Consider the following 15785-nt stretch of genomic DNA (forward strand, 5'->3'; position numbering starts at 1 on the left):
GGGGTTTCTTATGTTGCTTGATTTTAAAAAAAATAATTTTTGCCCTGCCCTAATTGCACAACTTGCTGTTTAAAATCACAGAAAAAAATAAAACTGTAAAATTGAATCCAAAAAAATTAGATAATTAAAAATTAAAACGACATTAAAATAAAACTCAAGAAACTTATAGTATTACGAATTGGCTTGTTCAAAAAAAAAAAAAAATTCAACATTCAAACAGTAAGTATATATAATACTTATAAACTTTATGAAAATATGTTGAAATAACTAGTTAAACCTTATTTTAGTTTTGAAACTCTATGATAAGAATAAAACGATAACAATGAAAATTTTAAGTTATAAATATAAATACATTATAAATATTAGTTCACTTTATTGGCCTTTGTTTGCTAAAAAAAGGGGTGGGGGGGGGGCTAATCATTGAAGTATTAGTTTCCTGTAGGTTCCAACATTGAAAATTTGGATTATAAATTTAGCTTACGTTGCTTGATTTTTCAAAAAAAGTTTGCTTCTGTGGGCTGGACAATAATTTGGTTAATTGAAAATATATTATTATAACTTAAAATTTTTGTTATGAATTTATTATTCTTATTCACCGCTTGGTGTGTTCCCATTTTTTTGTGCTAGAGAACTTGTTACCAAATTATCAAGAGAGAAGATATTCGAAAAGCTATGTTTGAAAGCTACTGTTTAGAGACAGTGAATTTTTTTCCGTAAAAAAAAGTATTTTGACTCTCTAATCTAAATTCTTATTCACCGATTGGTGTGTTCCCGTTTTTTTGTTCTAGAAAACTTGTAACCAAATTTTCAAGAGAGAAGATATTCGAAAAGCTATGTTTGACATCTACTGTTTTGAGGCAGGGAATTTTTTTTCCGTAATAAAAAGTATGTTGACTCTAATCTAAATTCAAACTGTCTAAAGCCTGACCGATATATCAAAAGGAACTGACGTCTGCCAATGATATAATTTGCTGAATTTATGCTTTTGAATGTATTCTTCAATATTCTTATTTTTATTTTTCAAACTCAACTGAAAAATTTTAATTTTTGAAATTTGTAGAAATTCAAGGTTTGTTTTTCTTGGGAGTGGGGGGGGGAGGTGAGTGGGTGCCAGTATTGAAAATTTGGAACGTAAATTTAGCTTATGCTGCTTAATATTAAAAAAAAAGGTTATTTGGCTTAAAGAAAAATTTGTTTGCTTAAAAATTTATTAAGATAACTTAAAATTGTGTTATGAATTTATTATTCTTATTCACCGCTTAGTGTGCTAGTGTTTTTTGTGCTAAAAAACTTGTTACTAAATTATCAAGAGAGAAGATATTCGAAGAGCTATGTTTGAGATTTGAGATTTACCTCCCTTCTTTTAAGGGAGGGGGGTGCTTAATAATTTTTCATGGTATGATTTTCAGCGATTCCCTTTGAATAATTCTGAAAAATTATTAGTTGTAAATTAATTAGTCATAGTATTCGATTCGCTCTATCTTAAATTACTGTTTTGAGACAGTTGATTTTTTTTCCGTAAAAATAAAGTATTTTGACTCTCTAATTTAAATTCAAACTGTCTAAGGCCTGACTCATATATCAAGAGGAACTGACATCTGCCAATGATATCATTTGCTGAATTTATGCTTTTGAATGTATTCTTCAATATTCTTATTTGTATTTTTCAGACTCAACTGAAAAATTGTAAATTATAAATATTATAAAGACGTTTTAAATATTAGTACACCTTATGGTTTGTGTTTGCTAAGAAAAAAAAAATTAAATTTCTTTATCCATTGTAAAAACTCAGTGTTTTTTCTTGGGGGTTAGGGGATGAAAGGGGTTGCCAGCATTGAAAACTTGGAACGTAAATTTGGCAAAAACAAAAATTTGTTTCATTAAAAATACATTAAAATAATTTTAAACTGTCGTCATGAATTTATTAGTCTTATTCACCGCTTGGTGTGTTACCTTTTTTTGTTCTAGAAAACTTGTAACCAAATTTTCAAGAGAGAAGATATTCGAAAAGCTATGTTTGACAGCTACTGTTTTGAGACAGGGAATTTTTTTCTCTAAAAAAAAAGTATGTTGAATCTCTAATATAAATTCTTATTCACCACTTGATGTGTTTCCGTTTTTTTTGTTTTATAAAAATTGTTACAAAATTATAAATTTAGAAGATATTAAAAAAGCTGTGTTTTAAATTTTTATCCCTGTTTTTTTTGGAGGGGGGCAGGTAAATAAGTTTTTCTGGGATTATTCTCAACGATTCCCTTCAAATAATGTGAAAAATTATTAAAAAAAAATTCAAGTAAAAAGTAGAAACAAGAATATTAAAGGATACATTCAAAAGTATAAATTGGGTAGATTATTTCATTGGCACATGTTACTTCTTATTGATATATCAGTCAGGTCTAAAGTTTTAATTTAGATTAGTGAGTCAACATACTTTCGATTTTTACTGAAAAAAAAAAAATTACGGTCACGAAACAGCAATTTGGGATATACGAATCGAATGCTTGGCAGCTAAATATATACTAAACTAAGAAATAAATATTATGTGATGATGTTTCGAAAACTTATATCAATATTCTTCAAAACATTATTTTTACTGCGAAAATAACCGGTTGGTTTTTCTATTTTGATTATTTATTCAATATATACTACTGCTCCTACTATCAACTTATTACTCAGCTCGAATCAGCTGCGAATTCTCCTCTCCACTTCATTCTGTTTGAAGCCTTCCCCTTTGCTCCGTCCTTTGAAGTTCTCTTCCCATCGAATCTTTTTTAATTCCCTCTTCTCATTGTATTTTGGGGAATACTTGGTTTTTGTTCGCCCCAGAGTGAGGGCCAAAAAGCACAATTTTTTGGGCATTTGTATGTCCTTAAGTTGTCAAACAGGACTTAGCCATCTTACTCTTTCTTTCATTTTAGCCATAGAAAATAGGGTCTACCATATTTTTGTCACAGCTTAGGGGTTTATGTACGATTAATTCAAATGAGTACCTAGTGCTATCCATAGACGATTCCTCTGAAAAATATCTACATATATTCTCAATTTTTGAAGCATCCAAATCTCAGACGCACTCTTTCAAAATTAAAATAAAAAGAGAAAATGGGTGTAATATTTAAACAAAGCATCATGTATTTGTTAAATTCTGTCAATTGACAGGTAGTGGGGTCTAAGAAATTATTGTCCATTATTTTGGTATTCAAGAACTTGAGCATGTTTTTTTAAACTGTCATATGCGGCACATCAGAGTTAACAAAAGGACCACATACTAGACGCACAATATAAAATATATTTGGTCGAGTTTTGAGAAAAATGCGCGAATAAACAGGGTATGTGCGCGGCTGGAAAATAATTTCATTGGGCAATTTGGGAGACTGAACATTGCAGGAGCGTCTTTTTTTCCTACGAATTTTAACTAGGCCTATAGGATACGATTCCTTGACATTAGGGACTGAATAAACTTATAAGTTTTAAATATTTTTATATTCTTATTCAAAATTGTCTCTTCAGTCTTTTTGAAAAGTTTTAGTTAAACACACCCCCAACCCTGCCCCTAAATATTGAGGTTTATTCTTTCTTAATTAATTTTTGTGTATTATGTTAGTATTTGTTTTTGTCTTTTTTTTCAATCAGATACACAGATTCACCTCACACCCGTAAATTTGGACCCTTTGAATAAATCCCACCATACATTTAGTTTTGATAATTATATGTTTATTTTTTTTCTTTTCGTTTTTTACGTGAGAATACTCTGTGTTTGGGGATTGCAGCCACATAGAACAGAGGGAGATATACGTTGTTTAATTCTTTTTATTTGGATTTCACTATTGTAACTCATATGCATTTAGGTTTGAGGGGGTTTTGGACTTTCATGAATGAGATATACGATTTGGTGCGTGCTGAACTTTGTCGAAGCGTTATGGGGTTAGCACCACGCATGTTGGTATTCTATTGTGCGTGGTGGAATAATGAAGAAAATTATTGTTCTGGGATTTGCAGCAGGTGGCTAGAAGTTTACAATCCCTTGGCTCTGATGATTTGAAAATGTTCAACTCTCAAAAGTTACTTTTTATGGTTGAGAATTCACAGAGAGGGTTGATTCTAAAAATCAAGAAAGATTGGATTTTTGCACAGCAGGTTAGGTTAGGTTACCGAGTCCGTTGATTTTGAATTGAAGTTATCAAGTATTTTGCAATAGGTTGCATAGGTTGCATCAAGACGCTGGGTAATTGTAGACAGAGAAAAGCCAAGACAGATAGTCCAAGTAATTGAGAGGCAAATGTTTATCATCAATGTTTAGCTATCATGATTACACCAAAGAAGTGAAGCTAGGTTAATCCTAATGAAATATACCCAACTATGATGAAAATATGATACTTTATCAACAAAATATGGAAACAACAGTAGAAAATTATGGAAAGTAGGCCACTTATATTATATTAGACCATTATATTAGATACCTAACCGAACCAAAGTACCAACTCTATAAATTAAATATTTAATTAAAATATTCCTGCATACTAGTTTATCTCTCTCAGGCTAAGCTGATTACCTTCGAGTGCACACAGAGATACAGAGGGAAACCGGTTTTATTACAGAGAGAAAACAAAGTGTGGTCGAGATATATAACAAGTAGGCCCTACCGATAATTCTTTTAATATAGCTTTTGATATCAAAATTCCGTTTTTTAGAGTTTTGGTTCGTTTTTTAACGATTATAACGAGAGTTTGGTTCCGTTTTTTAGAGTTTTCGTTATCACGAACTGTTTTATTTCTGGGAATTGTTCAAATCATGTTAGGAAATCACATTTCCGCCCCACGTGCAAAATTCCCTCGAGAAACGCTTCCCCAAGGAAAATTCTCCTGTGGAAAATCCTTATTCCTCAGAAATCTCCCAAGAAAATATATGGGTACTGGTTAAGAAAGCGGTAAACACGCGATAGGGAAAGGCTTAAGGAAACAGTACTCCTGTGTTAAACGTACTCTTTTATATACTGCAATGGAAACCAGTCACGAGAAACCCATTTTTGACAGGTCAATTCAAGACACCAGGGAGGGGGAAGTTTCAACTTACCTCTCATATACATAAGAAACAAAATTTATCCCCATCCTCCCTAATGAGCAAATATATACCCTGCATTGGTATGTATAGGGGTGGGGGTAAAATTCACTTCCGACAAAAATCATTATTATTGTTACTCTTTTACTAAACGAACTCTTTCATATAGTGCTAGTTCGGTTAATGCTAATGAAGTAAAAAAAAAAAAAAATAGGATGAATATATAACAGTTTAGAAACAAATTTGGGCTATAAATTTGTACATTAGGTGGGGGGGGGGGGTAGGGAGCAAAGAATAGCCTATATTAAATACGAAACCTCACCTAACCTAGGTACCTTTCTCCCCCCCCCCCCCCTAAACCACAAAAAAAAACAATAAAGCACTTAAAAACAGGTTTACGCTGCCTTCTGGGATATAAACACAGGCAAGAACTGTATTTAAATTGTTGTTTTTTGTGGTTTAGGGGGGGGGGAGGGAGGAAGGTACCTAGGTTGGGCTAGGTTTCGTGTATGCTATGCTTTGCTCCCTACCCCCCCCCCCCCCTAATGTACAAATTTATAGCCAAAATTTGTTTCTTAACTGTTATATATTCATCCTATTTTACTTCAGTAGCATTAACTGAACTAGTACTATATAAAACAGTTCGTTTAGTAAAAGAGTAACAATAACAATAATTTTTGTCGGAAGTGAATTTTACCCCCACCCATATATATACCAATGCAGGGTATATATTTGCACATTAGGGAGCATGGGCGTAGGCAGTATATTGTGTAGGGGGGGCAGTCAATAGTGTGATGGAGGGCCTTTTATCAACTGCTTTCCCAACCATCTGCTTTTTCAGCCATATCTAATGTAAATTTTAAGGTCTAGGGGGGCAGCTCCCCCCTCCCTGCTCCCTCCCTACGCCCATTGCCCTCTTGCATAATCTTTTTTTGGTAGATGCTTCAAAAACGAGCTCTGCTTTTGGATGGTTGCATGTAGCTTTGCTAGTGGTTTTGAAGCTATGTTATTGACCGCGTTAGCTTTTTTCTTGCAGAAGTTTAATTTTAATGATTGAATACTTTCTGTTATTTTTTTTTCATATCAAACATAGTATTTAAGTTTTCTAAATCTGACTTCATATTTGCTACAGTCCTACAGTATACACATCTTTTTCTATAATTTCTTACAAATAAACTGGATTGCCTTTTATTTGCCAGAGTCGAATTGTGCTTAGACTGGCTTATGAAGCTGGGTTGTGCGTTTTTCGTCAATCTGCGGCTTCTATAAAAATTCATGTAGAACTTGATGACTTTATTTGATGTTTTTCTTATCTGTTTCTTAAGAGAAATATCAATCCCCTTGTACCTTTTCAACATATTGTAAACAGTAATTCTTATTTGTGAAACCATAACAATAAATAATGGTCTTGTGCAAATAAACGTTATTCAAATTACGTATCAAGTACAAAAAACCTAACCAAAAATAATGTTTGGGCTAGATGTGTTGTGTTGTATTCCCCACTGTCTCATTAAATTATAAAACGTTTGTGATGTAAATTGTGGCGCATTATCAGATGTATTAATCAAGGTATCCCGAATCTAGAGACGAATATAGAAAATTTAGTTATCTTTGGAAGCAACAGACTGTTGTTGTTTGAATTTTTTACGAAGGAAAAGTATCAACAAATTTAACTGATTAGTTTTGCCGGCCATTCTGACTTAATGTAATGCTACCCTGAAAACTTTACAATTTAAAAACAACCAAAAGAAAATTTTTAAAAGTCAAAATTTTCAAATACAAATAGACCAAAGATGGGTCCAGGGGATAAAAATCTTTCTGTTTTTGATGTCCTTGGTATTTAAAGAAACATTTCCACCTAAAAACACATATTTTGTATTATTAAGATCTTGTGAAAAAATTTCAACCTCGCGAGCGAGAACTACGATGAATATTAATTTCACTTCAACTATCGCATCGAAAGCCTTATCATATCATCATGGATTTTTGCTAAGCGAATCTGGAAGAAACACTTGATATGAAATCAAGTTTCTCTTTTAATTATTTTTAATTTGATTTCTAGCTAATCTGACTATTTAAGCCTTTGTAAGCATTTATTTAAGTATTTGGACATATAATAGTGTCAAAAAGACCGCTATAATATAAAGAAATCCGAATATTTCGGTTCCACGTCCGGAAGCCTTTTTCATCGGAAAAAAAATTAAGGAGAAATAACAAAACTTTAGCATTTTTTAGCATTATTAACTTATTTTTTAGATTAAGACTCCTTGATCCACACTTTTTTTTGCAGTTAGAAATACCCCTTTCCCTGTACTGAAAGCCTGGGATTGTCCAACCAGAAACTGCTAAGAGTCCAGTTTTGGGTATGTCATTCCGTCGATTTGTCAATAAGAACGAAACGCCGTCAAAGAGTCAACCTCTGTCACTTCACTTTTGAACTCCCAAGCGGACTTTTCAAGCAGAGGTAAAACTATTTGTTAGACCTACTTTATGATCCTTCGTCACATGAAATGGTCTCCTAGAATAGGTAATCCTAGGATATCCTCTCAAGATATTCAAGAGGTAGCTCAAAAGTCACCTCCGCTACTAGTGCTGTGGTTACCCTCCTCAGATGGAACTGAATTAAATTCTGAAAATTACTTTGCTTCTACTAATATTTTAATTCTAAAATACTTACTGAAATTATTCCCAAAAGTGCTTCACTTGACTGATGCTGAATTTCTTTGCTTGAGGCCGTCGGTGACGTTTATCGCCAATGGCATCAAGTGAGGTTACGATCAGGACTAGCGGCATGTCATTATCTAAGATGGAAGCGTGAAGCATGTAATAAAAAAAACTAGCATTTTGTTCCTAATGATAATTTCCATAATAAATCCGAGAGAGAACTCTACCGTTAACTAGCAACCGTCAACCTTTCAATAATTAAATGAAAAAAAAGTTTTTTCCACTGAAAGTAAGAAGCAACATTAAAACTTAAAACGAACAGAAATTATTACTTATATGAGGGGTTCGCCCCTAGTGAATACCTCGCTCTTTACGCTAAAGTTCGAATTTTGTTCGAATCAAATCTGAATCACGAAGGCCATTTAAATAGAATAGATAGCTCTTTTGAAAGTACTAAAAAAAACTTTAGCGCAAACAGTGAGGTATTGACTAGGGACGAACCCCGTCATATACATAAAAATTTCTGCTTGTTTTAAGTTTTACTGTTGCTCCTTAATTTCAGTTGAAAAATCTTGTTCTTTATTTAATTTATGATTGTTTTTAAAATGCTGGGAAATCAGCGCCCCTTCATAGAAATGTCCCTTCCCCCAAGAAAACATCCTCCATGGAAAGATCTTTCCACATACCCCCCCTACAACCCCCCTGCCCCACCAACCACCAGAAAAAATCCCTCCTGAAAACGTCTGTATACTTCACAGTAACCAATACTAAATTTAATCAATGGGCAAAGCTCGTAACTTGCAGCCCTTCACCCGATAACTTTGCGAGATTAAGTCATCTTCAAAGACATATTTATTAGATTTTTGACTATGCTGAACAAAATGGCTATCTCAAAATTTTGATTGGTTGACTTCGGGAAAACATGGGCGTGGGAGGGGGCCAAGTTGTCCTCCAATTTCTTTGGTCACTTAAAAAAGGCACTAGAACTTTTAATTTTCGTTCGAATGAGCCAAATCACAATATTCTAGGGCTACTGGATTGATACGATCACCCCTGGAAAAAAAAATAAACACGTATCCGTGATCTTTCTTCTGGCAAAAAATACAAAATTCCATATTTTTGCAGTTAAGAGCTTGAAACCCTAACAGTAGGGTTTTCTTTTACGCTGCATCTGATGGTTTGACATTCATTAAGATTCTATCGCTTTTAGAGAGTGATTTTTCTCCTTTTTTCTAAAATAAGGCAGATTTTCTCAGGCTCATGACCTTTGATGGGTAAGACTAATCTTGATGTAACTTATATATTTGAAATCAGCATAGAAATCCGATTCTTTTGATGTATATACTGGTACAAAAATTAGGTCTGTTTTTAGAGTTTCGGTTACTATCTAGCGTTTTTTTGGTTTTCCGTTCTATTAAATCTGTTTTTTAGAGTTTCGGTTACTATTGAGCCGGGTCGCTCCTTACTTACAGTTCGTTACCAAAAACTGTTTGATGTAAGAGCAAGTGATGTATTAATACCCACTTCGACTCCTAGAGTTTAAGCATACAAAAATGCTACATACAAATATAAATCACTCTTCATGTTTTGGAGAACCGACTCCAACTACTTCAATTTTAGAGATAGAGCCACATAATTTTTGATTTAAAAAAAAATGTGAGCAAAAACTGGTTTTGCTTTTTTAATTGCTTAAAATCTCATACAAAGGAACCAATCAAATTTTGAATTTTCTTCAGTCGCTAAAAATTTGACGGCAGTAAATAAAACAAGATTAGAAAGAGGTTTATTTATCCCCTCCCCCAGTTTGAACATACGTTTAAGGAATGATGGAATGGACTTACAATGTCATAACAATAAACCAATAGAGTTAAAGCACACTTTTTAACAAGGAAGTAAGTGACTGTAATCTCTTTATTTCTCTGTGGTGATTGGCTTACGATTTCATAACAATAAATAGATGGAATAAAAGCACACATTTTAACAAGGAAATGAGTGCCTATTGTGACTGTCTCTCTTTTTCGCTGTGGCACGGCCTTTTGTCTCATAGAATCATAAAATCAATAAATAAAATAAAACTAAAATCCCTGAACAACACTAAAAATGAGCCGAACCTGAAATTATTGTTGTGACATGGCCAGAATTTTGGTAGAGGCGTTGATGGCCGCTATTCTAGTAGATCTCAAAAAGGTTGGGCCTAAAGGAGGGGGTGGAGCTTTTGTGAGTTTTCAGTCTATGGGTAATGGGGTCCCAAATTTGGGCATTTGTCCTGAGCAACCTTTACATCATTGATATCAACTTTGTCATATACGTTGTTATCATTCAGGAGATTTAATTATTTGCTGACATGCTCAGTCTCATCGAGGATCAGTATAGTATTGCCATTATCAGCTTTGTTAATTATGATGTTAGTATCTTGCTTGAAATCTGTGAGTACCTTTATTTCATCTTTTGTTAGGTTCTCCTCAGTATGTTTCTTTTTGAACAAACCTTTTCTGAGGGTATTAGAAACCAAGCTTGTGATGTCTATTGGATCAGCGTTGATTGTTTTTTTGTTTAGAGTCATAGCTGACTACGTTGGAAATGATTTCTTCTACTGGTATATGTTTGGGGCGATGATGACAGGCACAGGTCCTGTCGAAATTATCGTTTAAACAATATCAAGACCTTACATCCATAGCTTAAGTAAGCTTATTACCATTTACCATTATTATCTCTAAGTTAAAACAATTTCACTCCTGTTCTTTTTTTTAAGAGGAAGAAACCGAAAAATTACTTCGAAAGTGATGATTCTGATGTTGAAACACGCTCGGAAACAGTTGTGATTGTACAAACAAGGTACTTCTTTATGTTGACTAGTATTATCGGAATGAAAATAGCCTGACTTTAAAACTGTAGTTGACTTTTTAAATTGTTCGAGAATGCAGGGATTTTGGTTTACCTAAAATTTCCACCATGGCTGTATGGGTTAGAGGTTGTTTTGGAGTTAATTCTCTGTGCCTTTGGTTTTCGTTGAGTTTCGTTGAGTTTAAAATTCAGTGAGTATCTTATCAGTGCTGGGCTTTCCAGGCTGAAGACTAAGTATCAGCTTTACCAGGTTCAGTTGACGACTTGCACTGAAGCTAAGGATAGGAGTAGGGGTTGAATGCACTACCAAAAAACTATGGGTTGACTCTTATTTCCTTGGTAGGTATAGTTGATCTTACATGTCCCCATGACGGGACTAGTCTGACCACACAAGCTTGTTAAAATGTGATTTGTAGGGTGGGTTGCAGGTTTTGGATTTAGTTTTTCCACTGTCTGCCTGGTAATGATGCTAGCTTGTGCCCCTGTGTCACTCTTGAATTTCACATTGAACTGGTTGGCAATTCTAAGCTTAGCACGTGGCTGCTCATCAGCTTTATCCATCATTAGTTGATGGATGAATAGTTCGTCAGTGTGTTGAGCTTCAGAACTGATGATATCAACTGTCTTTTTGCTACCACGACAGACGCGCGCAAAATGGTTGGGTTTTCTGCAGTTACTGCAGATCTTACCTTTTGCAGGGCACTGGTGATTCTGTGTATGCTCTCCACCACAGAAGAAACATTCATTGTTTTCAATTCAGTCTCGATTATGTTTCCACAGTCTATTTTGACTCGTTTTGATGATATCAACTTCTTGTTTTCCATGACTAGTTGATTCTGTTGACATAGTCTTAAGTTGCACCTGGGTTTCTGTGTAAGTTCTTGCTATTTTGATAGCATCTGAGAGGGTCGATTAAGATCCCGACTGCAGTAGTCTTTCACGAATCTTCTGGGATGAAGTTCAAGAGATGAGGCGATGACGGACCATTTCTTCAACGATTGTAGCTCCACATGAGCAGTCGAGCACTAAGATTTTCAGTTCAGTTGTTGTTCTATAGTTTCATTTTCCCTTTGGTCACGTTTGAGGAATGTATATCGGGAGAATACGGTGTTTGATTGTGTACTAAAGTAGTCGTCGAATTTTGCAAGGTATACACTAATTTTGTCTTTTTCATCAGCTGCTAGCGTCCAAGTGCTGAACACATCACGTCCTTTTTCTCCAAGCCAAATTAGCAGATATGAACATTTTATTTTCTCATTTTTTCCACTATGCTAACAGCATAGTAAACTAAAGAGTTAATCTTTTTAGTTACATAACGCCATCTATTTCAGCGGTAAAATAAAAATGGTCTATTTAAAATAACAATTTGATAGTCTACTTAAAATAATATGATTTAAAAAGGACATTCATGTGTGCTTTTAAAAGCAACATATATTCCTAGTTTTGATATTAATGCATGAGTTGTCTAGTGGGAGAATGTCAATACTTTTTGTTCTTTTCTTAAGCGCTACAGTCACAGAGATGTTAAATTTATAATGCGAATGTAGATTTTTGGTAATAGTGGGCTTTGGACTATTTCGTCTCTTCTGGAACTAAAGAATTAAAAAAGACGAAAGTAAGCTCCATTAATATTCACTAATTTGTTCCTTGATTAATATTTGATATTTCTTTAACCATTGGAAAAAGTTAGAACGTTAGTTTTAATTTAGACCGTTCCAGCACCAAAAATTGTAGGACATTGGAGTTTCTTATGTTGCTTGATTTTTGAAAAAATAATTTTTGCCCTGCCCTAAATACATAACTTGTTGTTTAAAATCACAAAAAAAATTCTCCTCTCCACCTCATTCTGTTCGAAGGTTTCCTCTTTACTCCGTCCTTTGAAGTTCTGTCCCCCTCGCATCTTTTTTAATGACCTGTTCTTGTCGTATTTTGGGGAATACTTGTTTTTTTTCCACCCAAGATTGAGGGCCAAAAAGCACAATTTTTTAGGCATTTGTATGTCCTTAAGCTGTCAAACAGGACCTAGTCATCTTACTGTTTCTTTTGTTTTAGCCATAGAAAATAAGGTTTAACCGTATTTTTTTTCACAGCCTAGTGGTTGATATACGGTTAGTCGAATGAGTTTCTAGTACTATCCATAGATGATTCCTCTGAAAAATATTTAGTATACATTCCTCAATTTTTAAGCATCCACGTCTCAGAAACGCTTTTTTCCGAAAATGAATATGGTATGTTCAGGGCTGGAAAATAATTTTATTGGGCAATTTGGGAGATGGAACATTGCAGGGGCCCTTTTTTTCCTGAAAAAAGAATTCTAACCGTAGGACATGGTTCCTTGACATTAGGGAGTGAATATATTTATTAGTTTTAAATGTTTTCTTATTCAAAATTGTCTCTTCGGTCTTTCTGAAAAGTTTTAGTTACACTTACTCCCAACCCTGCCCCCAACTATTAAGGTTTGTTCTTTCTGGATTAATTTTGGTGTATTCTGTTTGTATTTGTTTTCTTTTTTTTCAATCAGATACACACATTCCCCTCACACCCGTAAATTTGGACCCTTAGAATAAATCCCGCTATACCTGCCCGTTTAGCTTTTATAATTATTTGTTTAGTTTGATTTTTTTTTTCCTTTTTTCAGGTCTGAATACTCAATGTTTGAGGATTGTAGCTGCATAAAACAGAGGGAGATATACTTCGATTTGTTGAATACTTTTTATTGGATTAGAAAAAGCCAAGGACAGGAAAGATTTCCACTTCGTTCGTTTCGAAACCTGGATTCAAGCCGAAGGTGACTATAATCCTGTAAAATGTAAGCTTATATCTTTTTAAATATGTACAGTCTTCTCTTTGATCCATGCACGCAACGGTAAGGGTGTGGGGGAAGAAAACTTGAAGTTTCAATCGGTGAGGTGGAATCAGTCAAAGAATAGTTGGCCTCCTATGCCATCACAGTTGCATAAAAGTATGAATAAACTGGATCGAAGCGATGAAAGTCTTGAAAGCGTAATTAGAGTAAAGCCAAGACAGAAAGTCTTTGTAAGAGGCAATCCTGGCATAAGTTTTTTAGAAAAGTCCATAATCCTTGGGTAGAACCAAGGCATCCAGTCATTCAGTAAAAGTAATTCATATAGCCTACCAGTTCTGTGAGCCATTGAAGGCAATTGGAGACTAGACCATGACCACAGAACTTGCAGGCAAGTGGGGAACTGAGATTGGTTCACATTATATGAGTTTCACCCAGTGGGGGACAGATTTTAAATTTTATGGGGAAGTTTGGTAACAATTAGATACTTTATTGCCACACTATGTATCAATTTTAGTCAGTTAAACCAGTCACCTGCTTTTCCTTTAAGAAAATATAGATTAGTGGATTCTTTTGGAAATAAATTCAGTTGAGTTTCTGTCATATCTCAAGAGCATTTTTATTTGAGGGGGTTCGAACTTTCAGGGATTACTTACACGATTTGGCGCGTGCCAAACTGTGTCGAAGCGTGGTAGAACTATGTCAAGCGTTATGGGGACTGAGCCACGCAAGTTGGTACTCTATCGCGTGTGGTGGTGTTAGGAAAAGAATTGGGTGCTGCAGAATGTGTAGCAGGTGGCAAGAAGTAAACAATTCCTAGGTTCAGATGAGTTGAAAAATGCCTTTAAAAAAATACTTTTTAATGTTTGGAATTCAGTTCTGCTGAAATAAAAAAAAATCTCGAGTTTTGTAATCGTTAATCCTAAAACTAAAACCTTGCTTCAAGAGATGCTCAATTTTTTTTTTGCAATAAAACGCTTTTGAAATGAATATAAAACGCTTTTGAATATATATATATATATATATATATATATATATATATATATATATATATATATATATATATATATATATATATATATGTATATATATATATATATATATATATATATATATATATATATATATATATATATATATATATAGAGAGAGAGAGAGAGAGAGAGAGAGAGAGAGAGAGAGAGAGAGAGAGAGAGAGAGAGAGAGAGAGAGAGAGAGAGAGAGAGAGAGAGAGAGAGAGAGAGAGAGAGAGAGAGAGAGAGAGAGAGAGAGAGAGAGAGAGAGAGAGAGAGAGAGAGAGAGAGAGAGAGAGAGAGAGAGAGAGAGAGAGAGAGAGAGAGAGAGAGAGAGACAGAGAGAGAGAGAGAGAGAGAGAGAGAGAGACAGACAGGGAGACAGACAGAGAGAGAGAGAGAGAGAGAGACAGACACACAGACAGAGAGAAACAGAGACAGAGAGACACATACACACAGACACACACACACACAGACACAGAAAGAAACAAAAACACACACAGACACATATATATATATATATATATATATATATATATATATATATATATATATATATATATATATATATATATATATATATATATATATATATATATATATATATATATATATATATATATATATATATATATATATATATATATATATATATATATATATATATATATATATATATATATATATATATATATATATATATATATATATATATATATATATATATATATATATATATATATATATATATATATATATATATATATATATATATATATATATATATATATATATATATATATATATATATATATATATATATATATATATATCAAGGAGGCACACTTGTGCCTCTATAAAGAGGCGACCCACCACAATGTTAAGCGATTTCAGGTCCTAGAGGTCGCAGAGAGACGGCGGTAATTGCATTTTGTAGCCCAAGCTCAAACTAAGAAACTTGCAAAATTTCATCCTCCTCCGACTTTATCTTCATGGGGTAAACTGGGCCGGAAGTTTGGACCCTCCCACCACAGCCCCCCTTTAACGTTGTCCGATTGGGCTGAAATTTAGAAGTTAAGCTTTCCTAGGGCCCGGGAGCTTATCCTCGAAATTTCAGCTCAATCCGATCACTCCTTCCCTGTTTTCAAAAAACCCAATATAGCCCCTTAAAATTCCTCATCCTCTCTTTTTTTTTTTTTTAGACACGCCTACAGGCCCCAGGTGGCACCGGATCCGGTTGAATGAGGACTCATTCGAAGCAGAATTCGACCTGTTAGGGCCTTTTGATATTTTCAGACCGAAAAAATTATCCCCCGAATTTACATTTACGAAAAACCTCGTTTTCCTATATTAGCCCATGTTAATTTTTCCCTCCACAACCCCCCTTTAACGTTGTCTGATCGGGC

The sequence above is a fragment of the Artemia sp. Qi Xiang Cuo genome, chromosome 16, assembly GCF_049724085.1.
Source record: "Artemia sp. Qi Xiang Cuo chromosome 16, ASM4972408v1, whole genome shotgun sequence".
Lineage (NCBI taxonomy): Eukaryota > Metazoa > Arthropoda > Branchiopoda > Anostraca > Artemiidae > Artemia > Artemia sp. Qi Xiang Cuo.